This window comes from Sinocyclocheilus anshuiensis, unplaced genomic scaffold (assembly GCF_001515605.1).
Source record: "Sinocyclocheilus anshuiensis isolate Anshui unplaced genomic scaffold, SAMN03320099.WGS_v1.1 scaffold212, whole genome shotgun sequence".
Lineage (NCBI taxonomy): Eukaryota > Metazoa > Chordata > Actinopteri > Cypriniformes > Cyprinidae > Sinocyclocheilus > Sinocyclocheilus anshuiensis.
The window spans coordinates 349,126-367,705 of record NW_015558566.1 but is presented as its reverse complement, the minus strand read 5'-3'; the positions used below and the strand labels follow the sequence as shown (position 1 = coordinate 367,705).

Here is an 18,580-nt window from a genome sequence, read left to right as displayed (position 1 = left end):
ATCAAGGTAAAGATGATTGCGGTGGCGTACAGGAGTCGTACAGTACAGTAAGCACGCGTGAGTCCACTATAATAATGCGTGTTTGAGTGCTCTTGACGCACTGATCGCACATTGTATTTATGCACAGGCACAGACATTTCCGTACATTCACATTGTTTCCAAACACATTCACGATAATGTTTGTCATGTTTATGTTGCTGTGTTTAGTTATACTGAATGGATCAGTGTACTGTAGTAGATGCAGTCAGCAGGTGATTAGTTTAGGTTTTTTTTTTGTCATCTCCATGTGGTCCTGTTTGGTATCGCAACTTGGCTTCTCTAAAATGTAAAAAAGTTATAATATATATACTGTGTATATATATATATTATATAAATATATATTATGTATTTAATTAACATTATATATTCACATTATACGTGCAAAACGGCACTCCTAGAAGTGCTGTATATAATATCTGTATTTTAACACGATGAAATGGAATTAGTGACAGATCTTTTCTTCCGTATTGTGACGTACATCAGAGTGTAATGGATTATCATGAAAAAAAAAAAAAAAAGTAGGGCGGCGACTTGCATAGGTCACCAAAAATCAAACAAGCAAACAAACAGGTGAACTGTGCACAATTAGATCTATAATAAAAATTAGAAAATAATTTATTAATTAAAAAGAATTTTCATTTTAATGAAAATGACTTTAAAGACTTTAAATTTGCAGAGAAAATATGTGGGAGGTGTGTGCAGACATGTTGCTGTGGCTATGACTGTTAACTCATGTACAGTCACTGTTTTCAATGTTAATGTTCATGATTGGTGGTTTTATACATGCCTGGTCATGTTTAGGTGCGTGAGAGGTCTTGAAATGAGGGTCACATAGATGTTTTGGAACACGAAAGTAAGCAATTTTCTGTTAATTTTATTTTACCAAGGGCTGTAAACGGTAAAACTACTTGCTCTAATTTGTATGCACTTTTCCCCCGCACCCAGCAGACATTTGCATATTTGAAAACATTTGATTAAAACAGAATTCCTGATGGGACAGAATCTACAGCGGCACGTCAGAAGCAGATATGCTGTGGTTAAGACATTTGAATGTATTTCTAGTTCAGCCTTTGCTACTTCCCACCTTTTCCGTGCCCCTAATGTACCCGCTCAGTTTTCTAAAGGTGTTGCAGCTCTGACCTGAGGCTTTTGAAACTTTAATTTGTTTTGTTCCCGACCCGTCATTTCCAATTACGTGTGTCTGCCCGTCACGGTGCAGATAAATAGTTCTCGTTTAAACTTTAATTAGTACAATAAAGCTAGATTTCTATGTCAGGAGCTTTTGGCCAGACAAAGCCAGCAGTAATGAGAGGAGATGCGGCTTTGTAGAGAGTGATTATTGCAGTGAACAGAGGGAAATGACAGTTTCAGGGAAATACATCCTCAGTGACAATCTCATGCATCAGCCCTTTGAGAGATAACAGAGAAACATTGTCAGACAGGAGTGGGCGATTATTAGCCTGGTTGCGGTGACGCAGAGGGTCTATTTTGGTGCTCATACGTGGATGTGGGTGTGTCGACTTTTGATTAGACAAAAGATTGGATTGATTAACCCAGATTGAGTGTGGCTTCGATTGTGGAGCAGGTGTTTAAATATGGGTCTGCGATGATGTAAGGCTTTCAGATCCTCCTTGACTAAGCAAATTTATTTTCTGTGACATAACACCACAGCGGCCACATGGACGTCATGAATTTGGTAGTCAAATTTATGATGGCTTGTGTATCTGACAGAGCCATAACCACACAACCTAAATCAGTGGAACCCAGGACAACATTTTTATGGGCCCAATAAGTATGCTATATGACACCTGACACCTAGACAAAAATCTAGGAAACTTTACAAAGCTACAGGTTTGGATGGCCATCAGTTGGATTATTTGTTTATCTTCACACTGAATCCTAACAGCAACAATCACCGAGTAGGTCCAAAACTATACTGCACAGTTTTATATCAAACATACAAATAATTCTATTTGCAAATAAATGCTGATTTAAAAAAATCACAGTTTCCACAAAACTATTTAGCAGAACAACTGTTTTAAGCATTGATCAACATTTAAATGATTTCTGAAGGATCATGTGACAGGGAAGACTGGAGAAATGGCTGCGATCAATTCAGCATTACCATCACAGGAATAAATTACATTTTAAAATATATTAAAATAGAAAACAGTTATTTTAAATTGTAATAATATTTCACAATATTACAGTTTCTACTATATTTGTTTATCAAATAAATGCTGCCTCTGCAAGCATAATAAACTTAAAAATGGTAGTATAGCTAGATTAAAATAAAATAAAAATGATCTGGTTAAAATAAAACATTTTGTGCATGTATGAAAGCTTGTAGGTCAGGGGCGTCCGGTCTTGCTCCTGGAGGGCCAACATCCTGTAGTTTAGCTCTTGTCTCAACACAACTGCCTGATTTCTAGCAATCCTAAAGACCTTGTTTGAGGTGTGTTTAATTGGGGTTGGAGCTAAACTCTGCAGGACAGTGGTTTTCTAGAAGTTTCCACCTAAAACTCTTAGGGATTTTTTTCCACGTCACTGTGGTTTTTGGATTGCTCACTAAGTATCTCTGTCTGAATGTTTCTCAATCGGAATTTCTCTTAAAGTCAAAGTCTTTTCCAAGAACTGATGTCATAACAGTACAGTTTGTGACACAGCCCCAAACTAACACCTCTTATCAATACAGTGTGTTCTAAATAACAGGCCAATCAGATGTTCCGCAGGCTGTGAGGCCATTGGCACATGCCTATTATCTGTTTTAAGAGTCCATTGCCTTGCACACAATCAGCGGGGGCTTATCTCTTTTCACTGCACCTTCAGTGTTTACACACCTGTCTTTAACCTGCCCCGGGGTCAATTCTGGTGATATGGATGTCAGTGGAGGCCAGTGGATCAAGCTGAATAGGGCCAAAGTGCTGACTTAGCAGTAAAGTCTGCAATGGTTCCAGCTGCTGGACACATCAGCAGTTTGTTATCAGCCAGCTCAGTCAGAGTGAGGAAGCAGTATATCAGGAACATTATGGCCTAAAGTAATGTGGCACATGCCTTTTGCCACATATTTGAGGGCAGCCATTCTAATTTCTAACACTGTTTGTATTTTTAGTTAGATTTGCTCATTTTTGTCCCATTTACCTCTGCCTGCCCTCCTCCCCCATCCATCTCTTTCTATACTCCCATGTGTGCCACAGTGTTTATGGGGGCATGAAATCGCTACACAGCTCGTGGGCATCTCGTGTGCGTCTTACTCAGACTGCCATCACTGACACGCTGCTCTCACTGTTTGTCTGTATTTGTCTGTCTCTCATTAGTTCTTCCTTTGCATTGCACGTTCTCAGAAAAGATAATTCTCTGTCTTTGCATATGCCAATCAATCCCTCTGTAAAAAAAAAAAAGTTCAAGCTAGTCAGTCTACAGTAGGTCCAATGCACTATAAACATTATGGATGGTAGAAGAAACTAACTCAATTAAATTAATACTTAATCATTTGGTTTACTGTATATTTAATCATTTTGAATTTACACATTCACAAAAGAATCACAGTGCCTGCTTGAAATTTGACAGTGATTGACAACAAGAAATCACTAAGATGTGGCAGACAATCAGATTTTTAGTGCAGCTTTTATGGAGAATCTTTACACAGAATTTGTTCACCAGAATAGTTTTGTAATCTCATTGTTAACTTGAAAACCTGGCATTTTACGTCTGATAATGCTGAAAATTCCATTCTTTTACTCACCCACATGCCATTCCAAATATACTTTTTAGAGATACCAGTTTGTAATGACTTGAGGGTGAATAAATGACAACATTTTCATATTTGGTTGGGCCTTCCCTTTATAAGTATAGCAGCAACAAAAAAGAGGGTTAAAGGGGTAGAGAGGATGATAAATGGTCAAACGAATTATGGTTTTGGCACAAAAAAATGTACACTACTAATAAACTTTACATAAAGATGTTGCTACACTGTCAGGAATGCCTACGGAGAGGAGCCAGGAACGCCGAGACGAGGGATAATCATAAACAACAGTCTTTAATAATCCAAATGCCGGGAAACACAGGGCAGGCTGGAGACACACGTAGCACATTTAACACCAGACAAAGCAATCAAGGGGCAGACAACACTATAAATACAGGGCTTAACGAGGTGTAATGAACGGGACACAGGTGAAACAAATGAGACAATCAACAAGAGGGAGAAACTAGGTCACGGGGACCACATGGGGAGAAAAACACACAGAGACAGTCCATGGGCATACCTTTTAAAGTTTGACAAAATGTTTTTAATACTTCAATGATGAATAATAATTCAGCAAATGATCAAACAGTAGCTATGTTCCCATCCACCTATTTTTATGTGCATTTTGGAATATCACATAAAAACAATGCTGAATGCAAACGCCAAGATGTGCATAAATTCTAAAAATGTGCAAAATTTATGTGTACAATTGAGTAGGATAAACTTTTTATCCGATAAAAAAAGATGCACGTAAATTACGATGGAAACACATTTACCGAATAAATTCCACCATACGCATCAAAAAAGTCATTTGATTTTGCACGATGGGACGGAATATCTTGACTAACCAGCAGACCGATCTCGTTGCACAGCATCTGAAATGTTGTTTTGGTCCTTCTGAAATGCCTGAGCAAAGTCAGTCATCAAAGTAGGCAATTTCTGTATAATGGTCTTACACGACTGCGCTCCCAAACAGCAGGCATCCGCCTCCAAAAGCAATGATCGCATTTATTGTGCTTCGTCTGCTCGCTCTGAGGCGCAAGTACAATTATTATATTAAGTGGCTTCTCCTACAGTACTTTTCTTAGTGATATTTAATGCCAGTTTATCAGGAAGTGACGATTTTGTTCTCTTTGACTCGTTGGATGGAAATAATTCGCAAATGTTTTATGCAATATTCCAGTTTTACGCATAAGTTAAATTTGCATATTTGGATGGAAACATTGCTGAAAGTAAAGATGTTTATAATGTTAGAAATGATTTCCATTTCAAATAAATGCTGTTTTTGAGAACTTTCTATTCATGAAAGAATCCTGAAAAAAATCTAGCATGGTTTCCACAAAAATATTAAGCAGCACAACTTTTTTCAACTTTGATGATAATAAGAAATGTGTCTTGATCATCAAATCACAAAGTGACACTGAAAATCTATTTTGCCATCACAGAAGTAAATTGCATTTTATAATATATTAAAATAGAAAACAGGTATTTTAAATTGTAATAATATTTCACATTTTACTCTTTTTACTGTATTTTTGAGCAAATAAATGCAGCCTTGATGAGCATAAGAGACTTCTCTCCAAAAACATTAAAAAATCTTACTGACCCCAAACTTTTGAACTGAAGTGTATAGAAGTGTATAGAAATAGTTTGCTTGAATGGCATGGAGGGTCACAAGGTTTAATGAGTAAACATGCTCCTCATTGACTGCATTCTCAAACAGTCACACTTTCTGAATCCCACAAACCAAGCATGCAGTGTTCACAGAGTTTACACATTCTGCAGTATATACATATACCCTCTACGACACCCCCTTTGTTTTTAAGGAGTTAAGAGGCCCTGAGTTTGTTTCTTTCATTCCCGTAGTCTGTGTTGATGCTTTTGACATGCACACTGGCAAATGGGTACAGACATACACACACACACACCCCTTTCTGGGAACGGTAATGCATTTCCTTGCTCATATGCTTCAAAGATAGGCCTTTTCTTTTATGTGCGGATGAAAGCATGTGCGCATGAGTGACCGTATGCAGTAATGTAGCGTGAACTCCCACATTGCAGCCTATTTGTGTGTTTGTGTATATATTTATTATTTTTCTCTCAGATTACTGTGAACGGGTGGGTGGGGTTGCGAGATTACACTCTCCTGTGTTGTGTGTAGACCTTGTGGGAAACATACAGTATCAACATTGTTTGAATACAAATGGCTCATTATATAACAGCGTATGAAAGCTGTGAATGAAGAGATCTTAATTTGCTTAAACACTGGCATTGGATATACAGTTGCTTATATAAGTGGCTTATGCTTGCTTCTAGCTGAATGTTGTGGGTGTTTATAGTTTACCATCTCAACATTATTTCCATAGGTCTGAGAGAGAATAAAATAACCACACTGTTTGTGGTACTTGGATGCAGTGAAAACGTGCAACAACAATTGTGTAAAAGTGTAAAAAGCAGTGAGTTTTGCAGAGGTTTGGTTTTGGTAAAGTGAAGTACAATGACCCACACAACCCACACTGTGCACTCTTTCCAATAAAGCTACATTAAAAAACAAAGGGAAAGGCAAACAGAAATAGAGACAGACGGATAGATAGAGATTGGTCCAGTGGGAGAGGATTGCTGATGATCTAGCTGGGAATGACATCAGCTCTCGACTGAAAGGGCTTTTAGACTGATTGATTTGCACATATGCAGTGAGAATATGACGCTGATGTGAGTTAGCATTCGCAGTATCAGCGCCACATATGATAGTGTGTGTATTATTGGTCTAAATGATTGGTAAAATCATTGCCTTTCCCAACGGATTTTCTTCCCTCTCAGTGCTGCTTGGTAAATATGGGTTAGTGTGCCATTCCTGTCTCTCCTCTCCCCACTTCTTCTCCCTGTTTGTTTTACTTTTCCTTTTTTTCCACCCAGCTTTTTGCTCCCTTCTATTTTTTTCCCTCTTCCTGCAGCTGTGCAGGATCCAAGGATTTCCAGGAGAACACAAAGGCTTGGAACAGCCAGGCTTTCTGACACGTAGTGTTATGCTGAGTTGCAGCATTCGTCTGAAGACGCTTTCAACCCTTGGTTAATATATTAGTGTTATTTTGACTTGTTGTGTAATTGGCTTGTTGTATACATTATGCGTAGTAAAGACAATTTCTCAGTGGTGTGATGTGCAGTGTGAGGATTAGTCTCTAAACTTGAGGCTTAGTCAGGTGGCTGGTCATATGAGCTGACTTAGTGTGCGATGTGTGTATGTACACATACAGTGCGTGCGTACAGAGAGCGAGCGGAGATTAAATGAAGGATCATAGTGTAATCTGCTGTGTGGTTACATCAGCTTCATTATCACACCATGCATCACACCAGATTGCTTAATGCAGAGAGAAATTACACCATGAAAAAGAAAAAGGTGGAGAGAGTCAGGGGAAGAGTAAAGGCAGATAAAATGCAGTCATGCATATTACAAAAAAACAGCCAAAATAAATAAGGATGAGGAAAGAGCTTTGATTTTCCTACCAGTTGCTGACCAGGATGAGTCTTTGAGGATGACAGCATTTTCCAACCTTTTTGGTTTATGTATTCTGACAGCCGCCTGCCTACAAATGAATGAATGAATGAATGAAAATGTCTGATCTTGCACACACAATTCACACACACTAAAAACAATTAGTTATTTTAATGAGTTAAAATGCTCTGTGGTTTAAAAGTTTGGGGTCAGTTTTTCTTAAAATACCTTTAAAATAACTTTTTTTCAGCAAGGATGTATTAAATTGATCAAAAGTGACACTAAAGACTTATGTAATTACAACAAAAAAAAAAAACTTCCATTTTCAAATAAATGCTGTTCTTTTTAACTTTCTATTCATCAAAGAATCCTGAAAAGAATATCATGGTTTCCACAAAGATAAATAAAGTTAAGCATCACAACTGTTTTTAACTTTTACAATAATAAGAAATGGTTCCTGAGCACATTAGAATGATATCTGAAGGATCATGTGACACTGAAGACTAGAGTAAGACCTGCTGAAAAATCAGCTTTGTCATTACATGAATAAATTATATTTTAAAATAAATGAAATAGAAGTTTTTAGTGTATTTTGGATCAAATAAAAGCAGCTTTTGAGAGACCTTTTTCAAAAACATAAAAAAAAACCTTTTGAACAGTAGTGTCGATGTATACTTCGATGTATAATCCTGAATAAGAATAAGAATTTTTGAATAAGATTTTTTTTCTTGAATTTTTTTTATTAAAAGGTAACTGAAAAAAAATCAGATTAATCATTTGTTATTTTAATTTATAAAAATAATTAAATGTTTTCATTTTTGTAATTAATAAATTTAAGTACTGGAAATATATATATATATATATATATATATATATTCTGTTCTATAGGTTTAACAAATCAAAATGTTTTCAAGTATCCCAATAGTTGGGAATCACTGCTCTATTACATGACCTCCCGATGACCCTGTTTGGTGTTTGTTGAATGTGTGTGTGTCCGTGTAATTTTATACAGGAGTTCGAGTTTCTTTGTGTGTGCTAGGGTATGCGGAGTGTATATTTGATTGGCCAAACCTCTTCATGGTCCACTGAGGTTTCATCTCAGCGGTGAACAGGCAGATTTAACATCAGTCAGGTACCCCATCATTTACAGAAACAAAACCCAGCACAGACCCTGGTTCAGGAATTCTGAAAAATATTGTGCAAAGGATGAAAACATGGCGAGCATTTTTTTTCTTGCTTTAACTCTAAAATTGTACAGAGACTGTGAGAGCTTGTGCTGAGCATGAGGAGTGTTATTGGCTGACTCGCACTCCTCCCCTGTCTGTGATTGGCTGGAAGGTTCAGTGGGGCACTCAATCAGCGCTGTGGAAGCATATGTAGGTCAGTGTGTAGCTGTGCTGCATGGTGTGTTAGTGTGTGTGTACCGTGCGGTTGCGTACTCTGGCAGTCCTCCAGCTCTCTCTTTCAAAATTAGAGAAAAGGGTGGAGGGGGAGGGAGTGAAGGAGAGGACAGAGGAAGGAGTAGACTGTGAGGCCTCTTCTATCCAGTCTGCGCATTAACGACACTAAACGCATTAGTGTTTAGTCTCAAATTGGTGACAAACATTTGGAACAACTTTTCTGAATGTAACGCCAAACAGATTTGCATTTCGTGGCCACAGATACTCTTTTAATCCTGTAAAAAGAATCTTGTTTCCATAGAAGACGTCAACAATGGCTGGTTCCTATGACACACCCTCTGAACCAACTTTGCCCAAACCACTACATATAAATACACAAGGATGCAAACATAAATCTGACTCATTTAGTGGTTCTTGTTCTAACTAGATGTACCACTGGCAACCTAAACAGACCTTGGAAAGCTGTAGTGTTTTCAAAGGATGTGGATTTACAGTGAAAATGAGAGAGAAAGGGAAAGCCAGGGTGAGGGGGAAAAGCAGCCTTTAAGCGTTGTCCAAAACTACACTTCTGTATCTGTCTTTAACGACTGAGCCCTGAAAGTGCCCCATGTACTTCTAAAGCACTTCCCTCTGGCACGGCCAGGAATTTAGCTTGAGTCCCTAAGGCGTGACACAAAAAGCACCGAAAGTCTGTTGAGCTGCTAAGCTTACCCGCAGTGAATAGCTATCCCCTCTAAAAAGCTCCCACTGCACACACACACATGTGCTAGGCAACCAGGCATGGGCGAAAACATCAACTCTCTTATATCTCCAGACGCTGTATGTCTAGACGGAGAGAGCGAAAGGGTCAGACAAAGAGCCTCATGAGTGTCTCTGTCTGTTCATTTTACAGTGAACCAACTCGCACACACACTTAAATATGCACACATACCCAAATACAAAATTACTAAAAATGGTGGGCACATTCTACACTTCAATGAATTATGAATCACTGTTGTTAGGCAGATTGAATGCACAAGGTCCTTGCAGATTTCATACAGCCCACATGCAAAGCTCAGCAGTCTGTCTAGACACACATTGTTAGTAGAAATATGTGATCCAGTTACTTTTTACACACTGTATACAGTCTATCTATCTATCTGTCTATCTATCTATCTGCCTGTCTGTCTTTCTAGCTGCGTCTGTCTGTCCTAGACATCCATCTTTATTAAAATTTGTTTTAAATGGCAGTCAGGACCTTGTAACCTTTGTGTCAGAAAATCCAGTGTTTACACAGGAGTTTCGTTAACACATTGAAACACAAGTAGAGTGTAAAAAAAGCATCAGCTGACAACCACACCTTAAGAGTACACATGCATTATTCAGTTATTTCGGACCCTGTAAGCAGAACCTAAGAGTAAACATCCTGCACACCTCTGTTGGTTTTTCAACTTGTCTCGTGATCTGACCGAAACTTCTGTATGTCTGCAAATAAAAACAGAACATAAACTTACTTCCCTTTTCTGATTGCTATTTAAATCAGCAAATTATGGCCTTAGTCACTGCTGTGGGTGAACAAGCGTTAGCATTTTTGATGCAAGGAAAGCAAAGTGATTTTTTTAAAGATGTATGCATGAGCAGGCTTGCAACAGCTGTGCACTGCACTGCTTCTATTATGTAATTTGTGTCAGAGCTTAGTTTGAATCAAGTTAGGACATTTGATAAATATAAGTATTTTTATTTTAGGGAGGATGGAGATGGCTGAGTAGAAGTGTGTGTGTATGTGCATGGGCATACATGTACAGTATGTGTCAGTAGGAGGGTTGCTATGCAGGTTTTTCAAGTTGTCTGAGAGTTGTGCTCTCCAGTCCTCAACTGAAGAACTTGTCAGCACTTTTTGCCCCTCTTTTGTGGATGGAAACCAGTGCTATGTGCTCACGTATGTCTTGATTGTATGAAGTTCCGAAGCTCTTTTTTTAATTCCAGAGAGAGGCCCAGTTCGTCTATGAGTGTGCGTGTGTAATGATTCTGGAAGGAGTCCAATTTGCCGGAGAGCGTGTGAATGCGTTGGAGCCGTGCCAGAGAGTTCAGCGCAGTAGATGAGTTGTTACTGGAAGGCTTTTGTTCTGGGTTCCACTAGAGAAAAGTCCTTTACAAGAGTCAGCCAGTCAAAATGGCAGAAGGGAGAAAGGAGAGGAAAAGGAGAGGAGGAGGGGAAAAAAGTATAAATGTCCTACTTGTGAGACTGATCTATTATTGAGGACTTCACTAACAGCCTTCAAGATTCTGCTGAGATACCCCTGCCATGGAGATATGCGTTCCAGTCCGTAATAAGCTGAATTTTCCTCGAGGTCTTCTAGGAACTGTGGCTTGCCTTGGAATCTCACAGCTAATTATGGCCCTAGACATCATAATTCAGACACCTGTGTTTTAACGCAACACAGGCATATCACAGTAAACAGATGAAATAATAGCCTATATATGGGTTACAAAAAGTATTTGGATATGTAAGTGCACTTAAAGGAATAGTTCACCCCAAAATTAAAATTGTACCATTATTTACTCACCCTCATGTCGTTCCAAACCTGTATAAGTGTCTTTCTTATGTTGAACACTTCACAATTTTAAAGAACCAAACAGTTGTTGGTCCCCATTGACTTCCAGTATAAGTTTCTTTCTTATGTTGAACACAAAACAAGATATTTTGAAGAATTTTGAAGAACCAAACTGTTCTTGGTCCCCATTGACTTCCATAGTAGCGGAAGAAATATGGAAGTCAATGGGAACCATCAACTGTTTGATTACCAGCATTCTTCAAAATATCTTCTTTTATGTTCAACATAAGAAAGAAACTCATACATGTTTGGAACGAAATGAGGGTGAATAAATTATGACAAAATTTTCATTTTTTGGTGAACTATTGTTTTAAGTGACACTTAAATTACTGATTAAAAATAGTCTGACTAATAATAATAGTATACTCTAAAAAATGCTGGGTTGTTTCAACCCAACCATTTTTACATTAAATTTTTAACCCAAAAGTTGGGTTAGTCCATATATATATTTATTTGTTAGAGTGTATGCACAATGATAATAATATTAATTATCTTTAGTATATTTGTAATTATGCCCCTGACCCATGTTTAATTCCATTAAAAATTCCGTTGGTTTTATCAGTAAATATTGATGATATGTGATTAGTTGCAAATAATTTGATTAATCGCCATCTTTGCAAACAAATGATGACCTTTTCTCACAGCTTTCATTTTTTGTAGTTACTTTGACCAAACTGGTCTCAAGTTGCTTTTTACTGTGACATAAGTGTCCAGATATGTTTTAAGGCCATTGCACATACTGTATATGAGGTCTGGAACAGGAAATAGTTGGAGAAAGTGCTCTTGATGGTTGTGGAAGTGAGGTCTAAGAGCAAGACATAGTAATGAAGTTAAGGGCAAAGGTCTGTAGGATATTCTACTGATGTCACTCAGCAGCTAAGTGGTTATGATTCCTACGTAATAACCTATTCTTATTACCCACACATGTAAAACTGTGTTTATTTACACTTTTACAGTAGACAAACTGCTGCCGAGAAGGTCTAGATTACTTACAGTAACCTATTAGCATTCCCATTAAAATAAAATGTATGAATTCTGTCAGAATACTTGACTACTTTTGCATGGCTGTCAGAGTAGAAATGCTTTTTGCAGGCAGATTGTGTGGTTATGTCATCTACCAGAACGGGTTAAGTGGACCAAGCTAACCAGGAAAACCTTGACCCCTTGAATAGAGCGCAAGGGATTGTCATATATCTCTGTGAAAGGAAAGTGTGAGAGCGAGAGAGAAAGTGTGGAGGGGGAGGGGGAAATCAATAGACAGACGCAGCTCAGAGGACATGTCTGTGTGGTGTGTTTCAGTGTGTTTCGTCATGATGGGGAGCTGCAGCATTAGCGAGCATGTGGTTAAGCCTTGTGTGCTTCAGAGACCAGAACAAGGACAAAGAGACATGAAGAAAGAAAGGGAGATAAACGAATAAGTGACAGATCGAAGCCTCCTAAGCCAGATACACAGAGAATAGACTGTGCTGTTTAAACAAGCCGTGTCCCAGACTCACAAACCCTGACCCAGCACAAGAAAACACGCTCTTGTTTGTTTGCTTTTGTTTATTGAGTTGTTTTGTTGGGATTTTTGTTCAACTCAACTAGTGTGTGATTGGCTTGGGACAAAAACATGCTTTGCTTTTAGGCTTTTCAGGGCTTTTTTGGTTACAGTGTATAAATGAGAAAGCAAATGAGTAAAGGAAAAGCATACAGTAGAGGCGGAGAGGATGGTATGCGTATTCCTGCACGTCTCAATATTTTATGTTTAGAACTGTAATCTCCTATTCATCCAAACACACGTACGCAGCCAAAGTGGGCCCATCCTCATTCATCTAATCAGTCATTAGCAGGCACCGCTCTTGGCTCTTTTTAACATTATGGAGGTTAACGGTATACTCAGCAATTTTTAGATTATGTCAAGGTGGTCATTTTGGATTCAGCAGCATGCCAACGCACACGTTTTTAGTTACTGATGCACTGTAAAAATACTTTATTCACAGTCAGCCATGTTTTATTTAGCCTATCCTGCAAGCCTGTCCAATAAAACGGGGTTACTGAGATAAAGTGAATAATATTCAGACAGTCATGTGATCATAACCTGGCGGCCCCCCATGGCGACCAATAGAATAAAATTATTAGTATTTGTTATTTTATTTTTGTCATCGTCTAATGTTGTATGGACCCCAGTAACTGTCATTGTATAGGCAAAAACTGTGCACTGTCACTTTAATGAAAAAAAATTGCTTACTCTACCTTTCAAGATTAACTCTTCAGGCAACACAGTGTACTCGGAGAACATGAACTTGTCATCTTATCCGAAGCCACATTGCTTCAACCAATGATATAGTTTTTCTCCTTTCCCTCTATCTCCCTCAAACGCATGCATAACCAGAACAGTGGTAACATGCTGTACAGAGGCTGTAAAAAAGTGCAAGCAAAGCAAAATACCAAATTGGTATAAGAGCCAGAGGAGTAGATTTCTACATTATATATTATATTTAGATTATATTTATTATAGATATTTATTAAAAACTCCCATGAGATTATAACTTAGAAGTAGGTCACCTGGTCACTCAACAAGCGTTTTATTTAAAGTACAATGTGCATGCACGTGCAACGTTTTGCACGTTTTGTTTGTGTGTGTCACATCAGCAGAAACAGGAAATCATGCGGCCCAAAAGTCAAGGCAGCAGGAACTAGGGGAGGGGGGTGAGAATTGCTGGTACAGCAGAAAACCCTGTGACACACTCTCTGCTGTAACGCTACTTTCTTTGTCTCTTTTTAGGTCCGTTGAGACCCTCGTAAATTATACGTCCCTGGGGTGCAGGCCTTACTGTAAATGATCGTCATACAGTGATATTGCATGCGTTGTTGTTATCTATTTTTTGCAGGAATGTGTGTGGGGTGCTGGCTCTCCATACTTGCCGAGCTCAGCAAAGTAAAATGCGTGTTTCTACACAAATATTTCCACACAGGCACACGGGCACACACAGTAGTTTAGCTACTGGTCAGGAGATAAAGGCTGGGGGTCAGTTTTAATAGTACCTCTGGTGATGTTTAGTGGGCTAAAAGTTGAGGTCAGGGCAGTCATGTTTGCTCAAAATCAGTCACCTAACCTGAGCCTGTAATCGCTCCCTGTTCCATCCACTTTGTAGAGAATTCTGAGTGAACAATTTCATTTTCTATATAGTTATATCCATATTTTTTTATAAATAATGCACTCTTATTTATCGTGCAAAACCAGTATATATTAGTCTGTGCTATATTTCACATAATCCAAAGCAAGGGGACTCCAATGCAGCTGTCTTTATTTCTGCAAAATTTCTTGAGAAATTTATTTAATAATGAAATAAATCAATAAATAAAAACTGATTTATTTATTTATTTAAATGTAAAATTATTGTTTTTAACAATAATATATTTAGCCTATTTTGATATAATATGTTATATATAATAGTTTGATTGATTTACTTAAACATTATTGTTTATTTTGATTATATGAACAATAAATAAAGGATAATAGGAAAAAAAAGGGGAAAAAATAAAATAAAATAACACCAGTACCAGGGCAATATGACAAAAAAATCAGTTTCATTATATATTATTTAAAAAATGAAAAGAGAGCGGAAAATAAATATTTTACCAAAGAAAGGTGCATTATGTTTTAAAAGGAGGGACACAAGCCAAAAGATACATTTTGATGGGATGAGTCACATTAAAAGCTGTTGTAAAACAGCCAATAATCATATTTTGACTGCACAGAATTCTTTAATAATGTGCAGGTTGCAATGTTGCTTAACAACACCCCTTAATAAGGGCTTTGTCATCTTGACTTGTTTGGGACACATCCTGCTCTGTGTTTTTGCATTGCGCCATGTTTCTTATTCTCTCTCATGTGTAAATAATGTAAAACAGGCCTGCCTAATGAATAGTGAATGAGAGAGCGATTTTGGACACGGTATTAGTGAGCTTTGATTGCTAACTACCCGGTCTTAAATAACAATCCACTTCAACACCAATTCATGAAATTCATGTAGGCATACAATGAAATTGTAAAACCAAATGAAACACAGGCTTGCCCCTTGAGCAAGCTTGCATCTTTGTGATCATATCTAGAAAAGCCACAGTGTATACACATTCTCAAACACACAAACACCCACAAAAATAAAACAGAACAGGGCCTTTTTTAAATCCAGCCCAGATGTGCATAAGAGCGACAAACATTCGCATAGAGATGGAGCCAAACACTGATAAAGATGTTTTCAGTTACTCCCGAGAGCCACAGCAATGTGACTACAACAGCCACTATGAACAAATTCATTATGAGAATATTATTAGAGTCAAAAGAAAACCTGTTCTATTATGAGTCTTTTTTAAATTACTCTACATTTCCCGTATTCATCAGTGAATCATCCCAACAGTCTCATTACTGAGCATGTGACAACTTTACAGAGGCAAACCTTTGAAACCGATTATTCACTGAAATGTCACAAGCTCTGTCTGCCATTATAATGAGCTAAATATCGCAGCGGTAGTCTTCTAAATATGTGTTGCTTGTTCAATACATGCTGCTTGCATTTTGCTAGACAAACAGGTCCCTGGCACGATAAAGTGAGAACCAAATACAGCAATGATTGAGAACAGATTTGTTGGAGCCATGAGAGCTAGTTTTATTGCTTTACTGAGAAAAAAACCCCTCTCTGTTTTAACATTTGGAAAAAGAAATCTTGCTTATACTAGCAGACCTGTATGGCAAAGACTTATGAATAAATAGGTCCCTACTCTATCAATTTGGCCAGGTTAACCTGGGACATAGTGTTCCAAATTGGAGCTAAAAATATCACACGTGTGGCTGATGTCTGTTCAGTGTTGTTTATCTGTTGAGTCGGTTGTGGGTCTTTCATATTCCAAGAGAGATGCCAAAGAGGGTGTGGAGCAAGAGTTTGGACGTGTGGGAAGTGAGTTGAGCAGCCTAGAGAAGTTGGATTAAAATATTTATCCACACTGAAAGGATTGTCACACACATGTGTGTGTGTATTCTATGAGTGTGAGGAGTTTACTATGATGATGAACTTCAAATCCAAGACCAGATACACATTTCTCATGGATTTGATAGTCAACTTTCCCTTTTATCACCCTCCCTCTTTTACATTTCTAGACTTTGCGTATAGCCTGTGTAGTCTATCACCCTAAATAGCTGAGCTTTAGATGTGGTCCAGACAATTCTCTCAGTCATTCATCACCACCTGACAGGAAGGGCACATTTAGTACTTCCTGATTAGAGAGAGAGGACATAATCTTCTTCACTGGATTGGTTAAATGCAGTTTTAAAACACTGTACAGATGTACATCAGAATACATTGTCAATGATCTGGGTTTTATTATTATTATTATTACTTATCAATTAATATTTTTTAAATATATAAATATTTTTGAAGTATTTTTTCCTATATTTTAATTTATTTATTTTTTCATGTATTTATTAAATACATTCATGGTGATATTGATATTTCCTATATGGACATTTGACATGATTGTATACCAGTGTTGTTTTAATGTCATTGAGATATTATAGGTTTTATTAATATGTATTATTATTTTTTATTTTATAATTATTTTTTATTTTTATATTTTCATTTTAATTTTAGTTAAAAGTTTAGTAATTTTGTTATTTTATCTAGCTAATTATTTTGTATTTGTTTATATAGTTTTCTATTTTTTTTTTTATTTCTACTTTGTTATTTTAGTACATTAAATTAAATTAAAAAGAGAAATGCTGAATGTAGCTAGCTGAAATAAAATGCTTTTTTATATTTTATTTTATTTCAAATAACTTTCCCGCCCCAGTAATTTAGTTCTAGGTTTTAGTTAACTATAATAACCCTGTTATATACCATCACTTTATGAACAAATTAAAGGAACTGGAGAATAATTATAATGGTGAAAGTTTTGAAAAATGAAAAGTGGGTTTAAAGTCCTTCTTATTTTTAACACCACCCTTCCTTCCTTTTCTTCTCGTTTCCATCTCCAGTGCATTTGTTTAGAGTTGAACGAATGGGATTTGCAGTTCTTTGGCACATGACACATTCCTGTTAATGGGACTATCTGTACCCAAGACGCAAATAATGTTGTTCTAAGATACTCCCTGCCACCTAATACTATTACTACAGGCATACTGCTGTGACGTCTCGATGAGTCAGTGGCTGTGACATGCTAATGAGAGTGGTTGCCAAGCTCTGGAATCAGAGTAAGCATGTTTATATGAATATTTGTGTTTGCAAGCTATAAATACTTAGCAGAAATGTGAGAAAATCGAAGTTAGGAGTGATTGTGTACATTTGCTGGACAGCACAGATGACACATACAAGGCTACGGTGAGGTCAGCTTTACAACCGGTGTGAGTTTGTGCGTGCCTGTATATGAACGATGTGATTGGCTAAACAGAGTGGGCTGGGAAGGCCACCACCCCCTGGATCTGAAGTCCCAGGATAAACAAGGTGGTCTTTGAACATGCCACATTATGCAATGTGCACACAACACACACATACTTGGGTAGTCTTACATGCTTAAGATGCTTTGTACTGGTCATGTTCGCAAACATTCGCTCCAATTATTAATTCTGTAAAACTCTGGAGGGAAAGGAATAAAAAATTCCCATAGATTTGCATGCAGTTATGTAATTGTTTCTAGCTGGTTAGTCATGCATGACCTGCACAATTATTTTAATTTGTGTGTTTTGTACTTTTAGCTAGAGAAACTCTTATATTGTTGGCTGGGATGTACAGTATGAACCTCTGAAAGAACAGAAGAATAACAGAAGAAAGATAACAGAAAACACAGAATGTACCGTCAGAGAGAACTGGAGCCCCACTCCACATGCAGTCCACTACAGTTTTCAGGAGAGACGTCCTGTACTGGCCGGAAAACGAACATTTTGGTTGGATGGAATGGAATGTTCTCACCTTCTCTCCAGCAGTCAAGGCAGCTGGGAATGGGATGAGGTGAGAGTGGGAGGGTGCGGGTCAGTGTGCTTGGACCGTGTGTGTGTGTGTGTGTGTGTGTGTGTGCTTGCATTTGTGCATAAACTGCTTTTCTCTTTACCTTTGCTGTGTCAGCGATAGTGTTCATCTAGTCAAACAAATGACAAAAGAAAATGTTTGTTTATAAGAGGCTTTTTGATATCAACATATTTGATATATATATATATATATACACACACATACACACACACACACATATATACAGTGGGTACGGAAAGTATTCAGACCCCCTTAAATTTTTCACTCTTTGTTATATTGCAGCCATTTGCTAAAATCATTTAAGTTAA

At 37.5% G+C, this 18,580-nt stretch overlaps 1 protein-coding gene across 2 annotated transcripts in view; it reads left to right on the top strand.

The window, feature by feature from the left end:
• The window catches only part of LOC107679488 (forkhead box protein O3-like), a 33,264-nt gene that overhangs the window by 8,356 nt on the left and 6,328 nt on the right, over positions 1-18,580 (top strand). The window lies entirely within an intron of this gene.